Consider the following 16,864-nt stretch of genomic DNA (forward strand, 5'->3'; position numbering starts at 1 on the left):
TGCCATTATACCTGGGGTCTGAGGTTAAGGAGCACTCGCCTCCCAATTCCTGGTTAATGCTTTCCCGGGAAGGGATTCTGCTTGGCCTTATCTAGGGCAGTCTCTGTAGCTTGTCACCGACTCACCTCTCTGATGAGGTCCTGCAATGAATATAACGTAGGCCCAACTGGAGCAGGAGCAGTGTCCTAAGAGGCGGTGGTGTAGACAGTATAGATGACCTGAACTCACAGTCAGACCAGGGGCACCATGACACATAGCAGAACCCACGCTGTACATAAAGAAAATATTGTCCTGCTGGAATGTTGTCTGAGGGTAGCCACAGATGCCAGGGTTCTTTTTTTGAATGCTGTCAGCTAATTGAAAATACTGAGTGGGTATAAAAAACACTTCTATGAACCAGATGGGACTTTTGAGCCATGGCCATTTTGTAACCTTTGGTCAGGTGGTCTACTGTGGGCAATAACTGCTGGCTCTGCCCTAGGCATGCTGGCGTGGGGGTGTTTAGGGCCTGGTGCTCTCTCCTTGCACTGTGACTCAGGTACAGCAGCGTTCCCTGGTGCACTGGAGTCACCAGCAGTCAGTGGGGGAAGATCTTGGGAAGCCAGGCTCAACCATCACCCTTCTGATAATAAATTCATATATCCCCACACTAAGACCTATCTCAATTGCAGCGGAGACCCAGGAGAAAGGGCAGGGAATAAAGAGCAGGGAGACTAAGGTATAAATTGGTCATCTGGACTCAGCATGCTGAGTGGAGGGTCACAGGGAAGGCACACCTAGAACCCAAAATCTCACCCAAGAAGGGTAAGGATGATGGGGTCAGAGGGCGTGCATAGGAGTGTGTTTACTTGGGTTGTTCTGGTTGCAGAAAAACAAGATGGAAGGAGAGGTCTGTCCTGAGGCTGCCTGGAAAGGAATTATATCAAAGATGGGGAGGCCTCAGTGACATGGGCCTCTGTGGTCTTTAGGGTATGGCTTCTTTGGGAACATGTCTTCTCAGCACCTGGTGTCTTCTCTTCCTGGCTTGGTGCCTGCTGCTCCCTCTACCCTTCACACAGTGTGCCAACAATAGTCCTCCACCCCTTCATGTCCTTTGAGCTCAGCCTCCTCTGAGAACTGCTCTAGTCTCTACTGTTGATTTCACACTTAACAGATGTTTATTGAATCTTTGGTGGAAGCCTTCTCAAACCAGTGGCCACCAGCCCCAGTAACCCCTAGGTTCAAGTCTCAGCCTAGCCGCTAGGCCTCTGGCCCTTCACCTCAGGGCATACCCTACAGTACAGCTGGTACTGTGTGTACTAGGCCCTGTTCTAGCATACAGGGGCACAGTCAAGACAATGCAAACAGGTTCTTACTTCCCTGGGGGAAGAGCTATTAAACCAAGTGAAACGGGCTCAGAGTGCTAAAATGCTAAAAGTGATTATAGGACTTTGATTCTGGGGGGTGTGGGGGGTCAGGGAAAGACTGAGCAGGTTTAAGTGGCACCTGAAATGACAAGGACCAGCCAGAGGACAAGGATGGAGGGGTGATTGGGGGCGGGTTGTACATTCAAGCTTTTGGAGAATTAGTCAAAGTAGGGTATGCCCTGAGGTGCAGGGCCAGAGGCCTAGCATCTAAGCTGAGACTCGAACCTAAGGATTACTGGGGCTGGTGCCCATTGGTTTGAGGAGGCTTCCACCAAAGATTCAAATACATATTCTGTCCCTTGCCACCTCTTTTAAAAGGATGATTAATAACAACCAGATTGTATTTATCACCTGGTCAGTGCAAGTCACTCCCTGTTGTGATCTCGGGTGGGAATTCTCAGCCCCAGTGCCCCTGGAAAGAGGGGCTGGGACTTTTACCTGTTTGTGCTAGAAAACAAGCTGCAGCTCTTTCCACGAAACGCCCTGCTCATCTGCTAAGCACCCACATGCAGAAGGAACATACCCAGCGAACTGACCAGACAGGCTTTCCGTGGGAACACCCCGAAATCTCCGAGGAAGCCGTGCCTCCCTCGGTCACATGCACCAGGGGTCTGGGGTTGCTCTGTGTGCCCTGCACACCGAGCCCACCAGGGTCCCCAGCCCTGTCCGTCCCGGGGCCTGCTCCCACGTCTGCAGCCATGGCCTGTCCCCAAAAAAGTAAGCCAACCGATCGGCCTGGGGCAGCCGGACTGCTACGAATGCCCTACCCCCGCGAGGACGTGCGTTTCTGCCTTTAATCCGTGCGCAGAGCCAGTGGCAACGGCGGGCCCCGGTGGCAGCAGCTGGCGCGGACGGACCGCGAATTCGGGGGTCCGGGTTTGGGGAGACACAGCACGGGAGCAACTACGGTTTGGATCACTGGAGGTAGAAACGTCGAGGGTAGCTTTGGAAAGCGTCTGAAGACAGGCGTCACCGACACACGGCGCCGCCAGCCAACAGCACCCCCTCGTCTACAGCCGGATAAACTACGGAAAAACCCGCTCCGCGTCGGCGGGCGCAAGGCCACCTGCGGCGCCAGGTAGCCACGTGACCCGGCCAGTAGATCACGCGCGAAGGGCGGGAAAACGCCCCCGCCACTCTCCCGACTGCCCTATGGGAGACGGGATCCGGGGAGGGTGGGCGGTGCCACCCAGCGCGGGGCGGTCCCAGCTGCTGTCCTCCAGTGGCGTCCCTGAGAGCCCGTATCCGCCCAGGCGAAAGGGCGAGGCGCACGTCTGTCAGGCGGCTCGGCCAATGGGCTCGTGCACTGGTCTCGCGCCCGCCCCCGCCTCGGCCTCCCGGCGCCCGCGCTGCCTTCCCTCAGGCCGCCGCGGCGGCGCCCGCCCGCGCCTCCATCCGGGCCCCGCGCGCGGCTCTCGTGCGGTGGCGGGCGGCGGCAGGCGCGGGGCTGGGTTGTCCCCGTGGAAGGCCGCGGCAGCGGGCGGCGGGCGGCAGCCTTCTCTCCGAGCCTGAGGTGGGTACGGCGGGTGGGACAGTGAGCGCGGTTCCGTCGCCATTTTCTTTCGCTCAGACCGCCGGCGGCGGCGGCTGCGGGAGAAGGACAGTGCGGCGGCCGGCGGCCTGGGGCTGCTAGTGGGCCGGCAGCGGAGGGAGGTCGTGGTCGCGGGCGGCGCGAGCGGGGGCTGGGCGCCGCGTGGCGGGTCGGCCCCAACCCCCTTCGCTTCCCGCCAGCGCCTCGCGGGCCGGCGGGGGAGGGGTCGTTCTTCACATTCTTCACCCCGCCCCTCCCCCCACTTCAATCAAATTTGGGCGGGGGAAGTCCCACCCTCCGGGCCGCGCCCATTGGCCGGCGCCGCCTCCCGCTGTGGCGCGACTGGCTGAGGGTGCTGCCAGCTCCCTTGACGTCACTTCCGCTATCAGGTTTGTGGGCCGGGGAGACCTTGGCCTTGGGGGCCCGGGTGCCAGAGTAGAGGCTAGGGGTGCGGGGAGGCCAGTTGGCGGCACCTGGGGGCATGCTGCCTGTCCTTGTTCGCCCGGCCTAGCGCAGCCTTGTGGCCCCGAGCGCCCGGGCGTCCGGCCCGCCGCACGCCGTCCTTGGGGGGAGGGGAGCGGGCGGAAGTCGAGGCTCGGGGGACGGGCCTGTGTGCTGCGACCTGGGTTCCCGCCAGCGGCAGGCTGAGCGCTAGCTGCGCGCCTGCACGAAGGCGGCCAGTGTGGGCACCGCGGTAACCTCTCTGCCCTTGGTCGGCCTGGGCCCTCGGCTGTCCCAACTTTTGACAGTCGGACCTGACACCCGCCTCGTGTGTCAGGTGGAGGGTGTGTGTATCGCCCGTTTCTCTCATTGATGAGAGTGCTTTAGCAAACGGGGAGAAGGCGGCGGAGACTTGAACAGATTGTTACACACATTGGATGAGTTGCCTTCCCTGACCAGCAGTGCTTTCCCGGCACTCAGTTCCTGAAGTTAAAATTTCCTTTAGCGTTCCGCTGCATTTGTTTCTATTAGCCTTAACGTCATCAGTAGTATAAGCCAATTTCATATCAAAATCTGCATCTATATGTGGTTTAGAAGACATAGCAATTGTTTCTATCCAGGTTTTTCTGCTGTTCGGCAGTCTAATTTACATAATTCTGCTAGTATGTGTAGTTTTTTGGGAGTATGTCGTTAAGGAAGTAAAAACGTGGATATTCATTTGAGTGTTTTATTCATACATAGATGCTGAAAGTATTACTTCGAAACGTCCAAGGTGTTTGAAAGTAAACAAATGTCTCCATTTCTTAATTTAGTTACCATTCCATAGAAATTAAAAAGTGACACTTGGGGTACAATTATAGTTGGTGTGTGGGGGGAATTGAACCCTTTGGGTAGTTACATTGCAGTAACACGTAGAAAATATTTCATGCAGTCGCGAAGCAGATTGTGGGTCTTCTCCACTCCCCACTAAATTGAAACCTTAATTGCAGAAACTCAGCAATTTTGCAGGTTTTTAAAGTGGAGGAAAACAACATATTTATAAAAAGGTGAAAGTATGTAAGTCACTGAGTTCAGACTTAAGGGTGAAGAGATTGACAAAGTACAAATTTACTTAACGGCATTTTATTCCTATTAGCATTAACTAGAATTTCCTGGTGTAGAGCAGAGCATACTAAATATTTGTATACTTCTTCTTTCGATAGCTAATACAGTAGTAGTTTTACTGAGAGTAAAGCTTAGTAGAAATTGCTTAGTATTAAAAGCACAAATTCAGTCTTTCAAACTGTAGGTCGGTCCTGACTCACTGGCTCATGAAATCAGTAGTTGGCGGTCATCAAAATTTTTTATAACTAAAATTGAAAATATTAGTGTGTTAAATGAAACTATTGATGAAGCTATGCATGTATATACCAGCAAAATATCTTATTCTGAGGGTGTCAAAAAACTTCGAGAAACATTTCCAAAGGGTATTTTTCTCATGTATGGATGGCACTGGTCCTCTCCGAAGAGTAAAAACAGACCTGTTTATTTATATTTATATTTGGTGGAACATGTTTCCCCCGCTTTAGTTTTCAGGAGTTGGCATACATCTTAATCACTTAATTTTCATAGCGTGACAAGCTTTTACTTAGACTGTAGGGGATCTTTTCCAGCCTTGACTATTAGTTGCCAATGATTTTTCCATGCCTAGATGAGAATGGAAGTATCTGGATCACCAGTAATGAGTTGTCAACATTGCCTCATGTGACCTCTGAACTGGAGTAAAGGAGACCTGTTACTGCCTGCTCTTTGTCTGTGTTGGTGTTCTAAGCCATGCACACTTAAGAGTGGACTTAATAGCCAGATAAAATGAGAGCCAATGCTTACTTTCATACTAAGTCCTTGAAATCCAGTTTTACAGTTAAAGCACATCTCTCTCTAGGCTGGTTTTATTTCCAGTGTTCAGTAGTGGGGTATGGGTAATAGCTACCAGTGGGTAATATCATTCTGTGGCTTATCTTGACTGCTTTTCAAAATTTAGATTGCTCCAGCTGAATGTTTGCAGTTTCAGATTATATTAGCCAAAGATATTCCTTCTCTCCCCACAACTTAACTTCAAATGCAAGGAAATTGCATCAGGCGATTTCTCAGGCTCTCTATCTGCCATTTAAGTCATGAGATAGCTGCAATTACACATTTTAAGTGTTGACTTTGCTTTTCTAGGAATATTTTAAGGGACTTTAGATCTCTTTAAAGATGACAGATATTACTAAATACATTTTGGGAGAAATTTGTTTCTTCTGTATTTTGTGTCAGTTTTCATGATGGTGAAATTACACTACTTTTTCACTTGAGAGGCCTCCTCTCCCCCACAGTTTTTAGGGAGTCGGTTATATAAATAGTGCCTGGGAGGGAACTTTTTAGTTTTTCTTGGTGGATCCACGCTGGTACATTGTAAACTGAATTGTCTACTAAGGATAGAATTAATTTTAGGTAAACTGGAGTCTAGATTAACTAGAATCTACTTTTTCTTGGTTTGGGGATGTGCAAATTAGTGACTTTTCTATCTGGGAACATAATCAGTATAATGGAAAGTAGGAAAGCTGAAGATTTTAAAGGATTGAGAAATAATGCTGTGTGTATATATAAAACGACCATTAAGTTACCCAAGAAGTAGCATACACCTCATCCTAAATATTTGTGTTCATTAGTGGACTTGGAGCCGAATCTATGTTTCTTAAGTATAGAGGCGTAGCATCGATTATCACTTGTGCAGGGAAGTTGGCTTAGAATAATTATTTGTGTTAGAAAATTTACAAAGGCTTACTAGGGTTTAAGTTCGCATCAGACATCTTTTTTAAAGATGTGTTTTTGGACCCTGACACTCAGTCTGCTTTTGGTCATATACTTGATAAAAGCGATGGACACTTGCCGAAGAATCACATATATAATTTCTGGGTGTTACCGACAATCCTCCCTAGTGACATTTAAGGATGCAGGTATTGACTGTACAGGTGTGTTATATATGATAGCATACACTGTCATATTAAAATACAAGTAGATTTTAAAATATGAGTAATGGAATGAATGTTAGGGAACTGTACTTGATATAATTACAAATATAGACAAGCAGGTTTATTTGTAATAAGTACATTTGCGTTTTTGTAGCTAGCATCTTTTGATTTGAAGGTAAGTATTTTTGGCTGTCACAAGTTTATCTGAGAGAGTAAAATTACTTAGAATCTCATTTTGTGAAAAAGATTTATTTATTATGCATACAAGAGCTGGGGTTCAGGCCAGAGGAGCGGGGGTGTAGGGTGGGGTGACAGGCTCCACCAGAGACAGAACTGGGCAGATTGACTGAAGCACACTGCTGAGGGGAGCAGCAGGCAAGTCAGGAGAGGTCTGCTGCGCCACGTGGGTTGCTCCCTGGCCGGCCGGCCGGGGATAGAACGTGTGCTGCAGGGGCTGTGACTTGCTTCATAGGTTGCATCTTAACCCCTTGCACCACCACCAGGGAAGCCCAGATTCTCATACTGTTTTAATATACTAAGAATAGTTGCTATTTGTTGAATACTTAATTTTGGGTCATGGAGGTGCTTTGCCATGCGGTCCCAATCCTTAAAACAACCCTCTGAGGTGTGGCTGTTGAGGGCGATAACTAAAATTGGGATTGGGGGGAGTTTGTACAGTTGCCAAGAACAGTGACTGAGTAGCCGCTTAACTCCAAGCCTCAGTCTTTAACTCCTTTTTCATACTGCTGTGTAATGCTGAAATGAGTTCCTTTTGATCCATTCTATTCATGACATAATTTTAATGGGACTGGGCTGTTCAAGCTGTAGATTGAGGAGTAGTATGTGAATAGGAATAGAAAAGAAATTTAAAAGTCACTGTAAAAGTTATATGAAAGATCAAATTTTCACAGTTTCAGCTAATAGCATCTTGTCTAAAAAATGTTTTACTTAAATGTCTATTATCATTGGTTGTAGTTCCAAGATACTGAGCATCTGTTACTGGAGCTTTTAGTATTTTATTTCTAGTATTTCTTAATCCGGTAGGATTTGTGTGGTATATTTAAGTTAGAAATAGAGCCAGAGATTCCATGATGTGTCTAAAGACACAATAAATAGGGATCCAGAATTCAAACCAGGTCTCTTGATTCTGAAGTATAGCAACTGAAAACACACTAACTAGTTACTTTATCTGTCCTCGTATCCTTACACTGTATAATTGTGAGCAGTGTACTTGTTAGGGGTTTACTTGACCTTATTTCTCAGGGAGCATTTCCAGGGATCCTCATAATTCAGAATTTAGTACAGTAAGCCCTCATTGGACGTAGTCAGTAGGTGCTCAGAAACTGCAGCTTTAAGTGAAATGATATGTAATGAAACCAGGTCCTAGAATAACTGTCCTTTTGTTTGATGTTGGTTTTCTCATCAACATTATAACAGAATGACCTAGAACAAAAGACCCTGCTGTATGTGGATTGTGTTCTGTGTTTCTGAAAAGTTGCTTAGCTGATCATTGTCTCAGCAGTTAGATTTTAGCTTCCAAAATTTGCTCTAATCTGTTCTTACTGCCACTTACCCATAAACAATCAACATTTGGATTGTTTTTATATATATTTCCCCACATTGAACATTTGAATAACCTTTGGCATGTACGTTGCTTTCTATCAATATTGCACCTATATTCATTCCTGGACCAAGAAAAATACTACAAAGTAAGTATGCTACTCTCACTAAAACTGAAGAAATGAATATTTTATTTTTATTTCTTTTAAAGATATACTTATTTATGTGTACAAGAACTGTGGTGTAGGCCAGAGGTGCTGGGTGGGGGAGGGGGGAGAGTGAGAGGATTCACCAGAGACAGAGCGGGGAACAGAACAGGCAGACTGACTGAAACACACTGCTGAGGGGAGCAGCGGGCGAGACAGGAGAGGTCTGCTTTGCCATGTGGGTAGCTCCCTGGCCTGCTGGGGCTCGAACTCGCGCTGCAGAGGCTGCATATTGCTTCATAGTGTGGTGCTTAACCCCTTGCGCCACCAGGGAGGGCCAGTATATAGGTTGGTTTAAGTTACCTTTATATATGGTGTTTTGTAGGGGGTCCAAATTAATTTTGTGTGTGAACATCCTGTTGTCCTAGCACTCTTGGTGAAAACTATTCTTTCATTGTTGAATTGTCTTGGTACTAGTATTAAAAATCATTTGACACAATGTATGGTGTTTGTTTCTGGACTTTGAATCTAGTACATTAGCTATATTTCATAAGAGTGGTTTTTGTCACACGTTTTGGTTCCTACTCTACCTCATAAATTTCTTTGACATAAAGTTAGTGCATACCCTGAATCATCAGCCTGTATTAGGTACCTCCTAAGTGTGAGGTGTGTAAACCAAAGCTGATGTGGTTTAGATTAATTTGGGTTTTACAATTTTAATTACAAAACTAAACATCACATTACTTAATTTAGAAGGTATTGTACCAAGTTGTTGAAAACATAGGTCCCTGCCTTTAATCCTCATGGCACCTTCTATCTATGTAGGAAGGATGATGCCCTTTTTTTTTTTAAAGATTGATTTATTCATACAAGCACTGGGTACAGTCAGAAGCGCGGGAGGGTGAGAGAATTCACCAGAGCCAAAGGGGAGAGCAGAGCAGGCAGACTGACAAAATACACTGCCGAGGGGAGCAGCGGGCATGGCAGGAGAGGTCTGTCGCACCATGTGGGACCCTTGCCCGTGGCCTGGGATTGAACTGGCACTGCAGAGGCTTCGGGCAGCTTCGCAGCCCAGTGCTCAACTGCTGTGCCACAAGGGGAGGCCCAGGAAGGATGCTCCTTCTAACTCAGATTCAGGTTATCTTTGATTGTTAAACTTTTTAGTATTTGCAGGCATGGAATAATACATGGGTAAGTTAACTTAAAATTTAGGTTCTCTTTGTAATTTTTGATATCCCTTATACATTTGCACATTCAACTGTGGATTGTGATTGATGTACATGACTTTGGGGTTTTGAAGTCATTAGGTTTCATTAGATACTCTCATGTTCCTTTGTAATGGATTTTGTTTGTTTCTCAAGGAAGGATAAGTTATGAACTCATTTTTAGTGCTTGTAAGAAAACTGAAAGTTGATGATTAGTCAAGATGTGCTAAGGTGATTTGTAAATTTACGGTACTGAGAATGGATTCAGATGACTAAGTATTTATAATAATTTTAAACAGATAAAATGAAAGTACAGTGTGGCTCATATATATACACTAAAGTTTAAGTTGTTAGTTTGGAAGGAAATCTTCAAGTTAAGTGAATAATAGTGGTCTAATACTTCTTTATTCTCTCCTTTATTCACACAGGGAACCAGGATTGCCGAATAGAAATTCTTCCTGTGGTTCTCAACTGTGGTCCCTTTCAGCATTTGCTCTGGGAGTTCTCTTCACTGTGGGATGAGGTAGTAGGTTGTATAGTTTTAGGGTCACACCCACCACTGGGAGATAACTATACAATCTACTGTCTTTCCTAAGGTGATAGAAAAATCTGCATCCAGGTGGCCTCGTAGAAATTTGATAACTAGTACAAAGTTTAAGATGAACATATATAAAAATAGTATAGTGCAGCATTTCTTTATTGTGTGTAAGTTGATTCTTTTGCGTTCTAAAAGCTTTAACCTCTAGTCTGGATGAGTGGTGTACTTTTTTCTGTATGTCAGAATAGTGTTGTGACTGATGTTGATAATTCTGTGTTCAGTTTTTCTTTTGAAAAAGTATGTATTCTCCATTCCAGAAGAAAAGATTGCTCTATCAGAGTGAGGTAGTAGATTGTATAGTTGTGGGGTAGTGATTTTACCCTATTCAGGAGATAACTATACAATCTATTGCCTTCCCTGAGGAGTATACTTGCTGCATTTGTTTTTATCTAGGTTATATTAAAACTCAAAAAAATTCTTGATTTCATTTGTATTTATACTTTATGTCAATTGCTGATTTTTTTTTTTTCTTTTCAAATGTAGTGTATTTACAGTAGACACAGTAACCTACCATTTTAAATTTCCATATATGGTATATTTCAGAAATTAAGTGAAAATCACCCAAGAGTAGATTAACTAACCTTCAGACAATCTTAATAGGGACCCAGCCTCTTTAGGGTTGTAAAATGGGTTCACTGCCCCCACATCCTGTCACACACGACCACCCACATCCTGGATGGTCTGAGCTAAAATGGAGTCAGGTCGATTGTGTTATTCCACAATTTGGGTTTTGGGGTGGCTTTGGGCAGTCTTGTAACCGCTGCTTTATTGTTACTTTGATTTGGGGGACTTCATGTTTTAGACCTAAAAAGGAATAATGTGCTTTTGGTTCTATCCTTCTTCCCTAGTAAGTCACTGAGACTGCAACTTTGCTCCCTCCCCAAACCTGAAAGAAGTCACCTCTTCCACATATTTCCGTTTTCCCTTAATGTTAACATCTAAAATAATCATAATGTTGTACCATTTGGCTGGAAATTTGCATGAAAGAAAACATCAAATTCTCTTCTGATTAGGCCCAATCTAGGTGATTTATCCTGTACTGATTTAATGCTTTTTATTTTATCCATGGTATATAGATGGACATCTGCATTGTCCAGAACTGATCTTTGTTTTATAAACTGGACATGAAACGTTGAGGGTGAGAGACTTTTGTTCATGTTTGTTACTTTTTGGTATGCCAACGAAAATTGGGAATATTGAAGGAATTCTCTTTGGCTTGATCTTTGTTGAACTGACAAGTTGGATAATTCACTTGCTCACTGTGTGGCAAGTATAGTCATGGAGCATTACCGTTTTTCTGCACGTGCCTCCATTGTGGATGTCATCACCATGTTGTACCTGGAAAATTAGCCTAATGTAATTACTAACTGAAGTCTAGAAGCAATTGAATGTATATCTTTTATAACATAAGGAACCATTTCGTATTCTTATTAACCAAGCCTAGTAAGTGACTCATTTTGTGGAAAATGACTGTTTTCTAAAAACCCTTAAAAGCACCTTTATGAAGAGGTACCTAAAAGTACTTTTAAAACTTGTTTTAAAATACCATGATCAGAATTTGCTTCTGTTTAATTCATTAGTCAAAAACTTAAATATCTGGGCTCAGGAGGTCTTTTTTTTTTTTTTTTTTAAAGTGGGAGACAAAGTTTTATTTTTTTTTTTTTAAAGTGGGACCCTTGCACCTGAGGTTTGATTTTTAAGCTAATACATCTGTAGTTTGTATTACCTAAGTTATGGCTAGTAACTTCTCAAAAGCATCAGTGAAAGAATTCCACTTGGTTTGAATTTGAAATAAACCATGAAGAATATGACCTAATTTAACAGGTTAATTTGAAGTGCATCTTCCAAGTAGAAGACCGGCAAGAAAAAAAAATGGGTTCCTAGGAAGAGGTAGTAGGTTGCATAGTTTTAGGGCAGGGATTTTGCCCACAAGGAGGTAACTATACGACCTGCTGCCTTTCTTAGGGCCTTATTATTCTACGGTAACCTGTTTGATGATAGCAGAGTTCTTTCTCCAGATTTTCTCATAAATGAAAACATTGCAGGAATATCAAAGAAAGTGATGCTTATAAACAGCAGCATGGCGCTATCATTGATGACTAATGGTCAACTAGTGAGAATCTTAAGATTTCTGAGGTATACTTTGTTGGTGTCCCACTTCAGGGTCCCTGTAAAGTTTTGGAAAGCATAGGAGTTTGGGGGGTTTTGCTCACCTTTCTGAGATCTTGAGACTGTCAGTTTTTCCCCTCTAGTTTTTGCTACACCTGAAAGAAGATATTTAATAAAACTATTTGAGATATTTTGCTGTTTCTTACACTGTATTTGTAAAGATTTGTCTGAAGTTTCTGGGTTTCTTTGTCTTCTGAACTTAAAATTGGGAGCATTTCTTAGGGGGTGGTATTGTATATTGTGGAAATTGTACATTACACTGAGAACCTGTTAGGGTACATAGCCCTGTGATTGAACTGTTTAATGTGTACAAGGACTGAAAAGTAAACAAGTGAAAATTGTTGATGAGATAGTGGAGTTGACTGTAATTTGTTAAACATCTTTTCAATAAAAATACATTTACTGTAAAACCTGTGCTATTTAAATTATTCTTAACCCTCCTTTTGATCCTTACAGTTAGATGTTTTTTACTTAAAAATATTTAGACTTGTTTTAAGATCTGTTTCAAGGTGTTAATTTTTTATTAGCCATGATTTAATGGTTGTACTATTATTCACAAATGTATGTCAGTAAAACTAATTTGAACCATACTCAACTCATTTTTTTGCAAATGCTTGAGTGTTTGTACACACACAGTTCCATCTGCTTAGGACACTTTCCACTGGTAATTCTCATTCCTTGAGTTCAGGCAGACATTACCTTGTAGAAATTTCCCTCATCTCATTTTGCTTCCCAGTCTGGTTGAACACAGATACATCACATTAAGAATGGTGGGGCCTCCCCTGGTGGTGCAGCGGTTGAGCGCTGGGCTGTGAGGCTGCCCGCGGCCTCTGCAGCGCTGGTTTGTTCCCCGGCCGCCAGCGAGGGTCCCCCAAAAAAAAATGGTGCTCACTGAGATGTGTGTGCATTAGCATACCAACGGTGCTTTTAATTTTTTTTTTTTTGGTAATGATTTTGAACGGTAATATATTTAAAGATTTCATAGTGAAAGGAAGTTCTCAATTGGGTGGCAAAATTGCATCAATTTCATTTTTAGGAAAAGAGCAAGGATATGAAAGTGATATTGACTAGTAGGATTGGGAAAGATTTTTTGATCAATTATAAATTTTCTCTACTTTCGTTTATAAAAGTATTGTAAGCATCCTTAATAAAATATTTGGTCCACACCAGCCAGCTCTCAGTCCCCATGCCATTGAAGTAATTTTCCAGGTTCTTCGCTGTTCCCAATTTTGTTTCCTATTTTGCCTTTCACTGTGAAGGTCTTAGGGGAAGGACAGGGAGACAACTGAGGGGCCCTTGGGGATTGGATAGCAGTACCTTAGCCATTGATTTTTGGTTGAATGGTTGGCCTGAGGAAATCTGCTGTGTGCTAACTCCTTGGGGGGTTCTCAAGTCCCATTTGCTTGAAAACTAGCTTAAAAAAGTTTTAATTTGACATAAAGGCTATTTTTCTAAAATAAGAGCCTGGGGATGGAGTGACTGCATTGAACTGCTATTGATGTTGGAAGGACCATTTCAAAGAAACATGGAGATGGTACAGTGCTGTATGGAGCGTAGCAAAGTCCTACGTTCTAGTTTCTCTGCTATCTCTGGCACATGATTTCCATCCTCAACGCCACCTCTGTTACAGTATGATGGCTATAATGGCCATCACCCTTTTTGCAAGGCATGAAGATGTAAGGGTAGGCACACGTCAACCATCAAATCTTATTGAATGGTCTTCGCAGCAACACAAGCTAGTGCTTCCTTTGTGTCTCAACAGTAGCTGCTGGGCTAAGCTGATGTAGCTGCAAGGAGGCTGAAAATAACCTAACAGGCTGATTGCCAGGCTGAACAGAAATGGCGCCACTAGTAAGGAGACTGGGGAGAGATGGAAGTGTTCAAGCAACTATATAGCAGAGGGCACTGGGGAAAAACATGAAATCAAAAGGCTCTATTCCACCTGTGTCAATACTTGGGGCTGCCTCAAAGGATGTTGAGTTGGGACCCCTCCAACTTCTCTGGGCTTGAAGCTCTCAGTTGAAACTGAAGTTCAGTCCAAAGGGGATGTTGTATGGGGCTTTACAGCTCAGCAGAGAGGGCTGCTGAGGTCTGCTTGGACCCTCTAACACATCACCTCTAACACAGGACTTGCTACAGACTAGAACTAATAAAACCTTTTTCTTTTTTCTTAGTTGTGTAGAACAGTTGCAGGTTCATAGCAAAATTGGACAGGAAGTATTTGCCCTGAAACCACTCCCCACCCCCACCCCAAGTGACTCCATTATTGACATCCTGACCACAGTGGGACATTTTAATAAAAACACTTTTCCCCCCTTCCCTTTGAAGTTCACTGTAGAATTAGGCTAAGAGGCTTAGTATGACCAAATGGAAGGACAGACACGTAACTTAGCAATAACTAATGAACACATTCTTGCTTAGGCTTATAAAATTGGAAAGTTAATGACAGTAGGAGATACTTAACTTTTTTTTAATCTTATATAAACTTAAAGAGCTAAACCTGTAGGGCTGGGGACAATAAGTTGCATTATATGCAGTGAAGTAGAAACAGTATGATGAACTTTATTTACCCAAGAAGGTTTTACCAGCAAGCAGTGAGGTAGGAGGGAATATAGCTGAGGTCAGCTTTGGGGAGTACTGGAGGAGTTCCAGTGCTCAGCAGTCTGGGATGGGTATGGTGCGATTCCCCAGATCAAATGGGGTGTGAGACCTGGGAGCAAGGATGACTAGTTTGACATTACTTGGGAAGATCATACATCTAGGGAAATCCATGGTGAGCATGACACCTTGTCAGTGAGGGGTGAGGAAGGAGTACTGTAACTTGGACAGGGAGGTGCTGTGGAAGGTCCACCCACATGACATCCTGCTCAGAGAACACTTTTTATTGAGGCATGAATCCTCATTTCAGGAAAGGAGCCCAAATTCTTGGTCTAGGGTTATGACCAGACCAATGATAAGTAAGGAGTGGTGGAGAGGAAGGGGGGGTGTAGCTGAGCAATGTTTCAGAAATGTGGATCTTATTAATGGTGGCCAGCAAGGATCAAAGACTACAAGAGCCGGACATCTCCCTGGTACTGAGATGTTAGCTTTTTGAAAAATTGGATTACCTATAGGGAAGAAAAGAGGTAGGGGGGAGAATCCTGAGTTGGATAAACTACAACTTTTTTGATTTTACCCATTTAGGAATAGTTTTCATTGTATGCTTTTTTTTTTTTTTAAAGATTTATTTATGCATACAAGAACTGGGATATAGGCCAGAGGTGTGGAGGGTGAGTGGATTCACCAGAGACAGAGTGGGGAACAGAACAGGCAGATTGAAATACACTGCTGAGGGGAGCAGCGGGCAAGTCAGGAGAGGTCTGCTTTACCATGTGGGTCTCCTCCCTGGACAGGGATCGAACTCCTACTGCAGTGGCTGCTGATAGCTTCATAGTTTGTGTCTTAACCCCTTGCGCCACCAGGAAGGCCCTGTATGTTCTTTGGAACTGAATTACCATTTAATTTTTTTAAACTGAAGTAACCTTGCATCATAATATGTAAGTGCATCGCTGAGAATCAACATGTGTATATACTACATTAAATTCACCGCTGAAAAAACATTTTCGCCACACCATTCTCTCCTTTCCCCCAAATTGCACAGCCCTCCCTCCCTCCCCATGCCTCCTTTCTGGTAACCATTCAGAAGCTTTTGTTTCATTTCATGTTTTCTCTACCATATGTCATATAGTGTTTTTGGTTATCTGACTGACTTTTCCTCTAGGCCCATTCATATTGCAAATGACAGGATTTCATTTTTTTTTTTTTTTTTTGGTAGCTAAACAGTATTTCATAAAACTACTTTAACTCAAAGCAGTTACCTTAACAAGATGATACTTCAGTTTTCTGCCATTAGTGGGCTCAAGGTATTCAGAACTTAAAAAACTTGTTATGTGTTTGTGTTCTTAAGTGATAATTGCAAGATTTGAACCTCTGCGATTACCATCATCTGAAACTTAACTATTCGTAAGTAGTTTCACATGTAGTGAAATACTGATACAGAAACAGCTTTTTGAAAGCAAGCTGTATAGCTTAACTTTGTCACAGGTGATGTAGACAGTTTGCAGTATCTCATTTTATACATGTAGGTATATTATCCAGAGTATTTAACATGAACATGTTTCATATGAGATCTCAATAAATGTGTGTACATATCTATTTATACACATACATATGTGCATGCATATACATATACTTGGAGTCCTTGCTTGTTAACAGTTACACATGTAAGAATTGTGTCCTTTGCCTAGCAGAGAACTATAAATGAGAACAAGGTTCCAGTATTAACAAGTTTGCATTAACACTTTCTGTGCTAAACAGGAAGTCCCTCCATATATATGCATCCTTTTTTAAATTTTTCTGGCTTTCTTCCATGTTTTGCTTCCCATTAGTTAGAATCCCTGTGGTATTAGATCCTCACAAGGAGCTAATCCTCTTAAGTTTCCAGGAAGCATTGTCCAGTTCTTTGGCAGCTGCACGGGAAGCCTAACACTAAATCTGGTGCAGAAGTGACTCAGCAGAGGTGGGACACTGACCAAAATGAGAAAGGAGGTGGCTGAGAAAATCTGAAAAGATGCACACAATTTGAGGTACAATACTTTGGCCTAATGAATCCCGGGATTTTAAATATTGTTCCTAAGTAATCTTCTGAAGGTTTTAAAAATACCTTGGGAACCCCACCACAGGTGCAAAGGGGACGGGTTATGGTGAATGGCAGAGCAGAGGATGCATGAATAGTGGGAAAAAGAATTCCAGTTAGTGAAAAGCCCTTGAAAATAA

General features: G+C 43.5%; 1 protein-coding gene across 1 annotated transcript in view; it reads left to right on the forward strand.

Annotated features, from left to right (window-relative positions):
• The first annotated feature begins 2,843 nt into the window (after nucleotides 1-2,843).
• Nucleotides 2,844-16,864, forward strand: part of LOC119232488 (zinc finger protein 169) — a 54,818-nt gene continuing 40,797 nt past the window's right edge. Inside the window, exon 1 of the mRNA XM_054689581.1 lies at nucleotides 2,844-2,919. The gene's annotated coding sequence lies outside the window, so the exon portion shown is untranslated. The remainder of the gene's footprint in view (nucleotides 2,920-16,864) is intronic.

Source organism: Talpa occidentalis, unplaced genomic scaffold (assembly GCF_014898055.3).
Source record: "Talpa occidentalis isolate TD23 unplaced genomic scaffold, MPIMG_talOcc4v2.1 talOcc4.7, whole genome shotgun sequence".
NCBI classification, from domain to species: Eukaryota; Metazoa; Chordata; class Mammalia; order Eulipotyphla; family Talpidae; genus Talpa; species Talpa occidentalis.